Source organism: Sinocyclocheilus rhinocerous, unplaced genomic scaffold (assembly GCF_001515625.1).
Source record: "Sinocyclocheilus rhinocerous isolate Xijiao unplaced genomic scaffold, SAMN03320098_v1.1 scaffold27367, whole genome shotgun sequence".
Taxonomy (NCBI): domain Eukaryota; kingdom Metazoa; phylum Chordata; class Actinopteri; order Cypriniformes; family Cyprinidae; genus Sinocyclocheilus; species Sinocyclocheilus rhinocerous.
In genome coordinates this window covers 3,143-3,774 of record NW_015645904.1, presented here as the reverse complement: position 1 = coordinate 3,774, position 632 = coordinate 3,143, and positions in this window count along the sequence as shown.

Below are 632 nucleotides of genomic sequence, written 5' to 3'. Positions count from 1 at the left end.
TCGGGGCCCCCCCCCCCCGGAGCTCCTACATTCCCAGGACCTTCCACTCCCCCCTCCCACACTCACACACTGACCTGCACCAGTCACTTTGTGCAGCATTGGCCTGCTCATTACCTCATTAGAGCATCGGGCTGCAAACTACTTCTTCTGACAGTTTAAATAAAGTCTCTGAGCTCTCTGTCACTTTAACATTCTGATAAGCTCTCTTTGCACTACGCCCATTATATTTGTTATTTCACTGGTTTGCACTATATCTGCCATGTGCTGCTTTACCTATCCTTTTTTTTTTGCATGTCCTTATTTGTATATTTGCATAGTTGTATTTTTATGTTATATTTTAATCTGTATTTATTTGTACTTTTACATTCTACCGTTAGTGTTTAGTGCTATCTGTATGCACCAAGGTTCTGAGAGTAACGCAATTTCAATTCTCTGTATGTGCTGTATATGTGGCAGAATTGACAATAAAGCAGACTTTGACTTTGATGTATTTTGCTAATATTGTCACATACATCACTCTGTTCAAATGTTCAGGAAGGAAAAATGAACATTCAAATGTAAAACATTTAGCTTCACATCACACTGTCTGATACTCGATATTTTACAGCTTCCCCTGTAAAGCCTGATCTGTT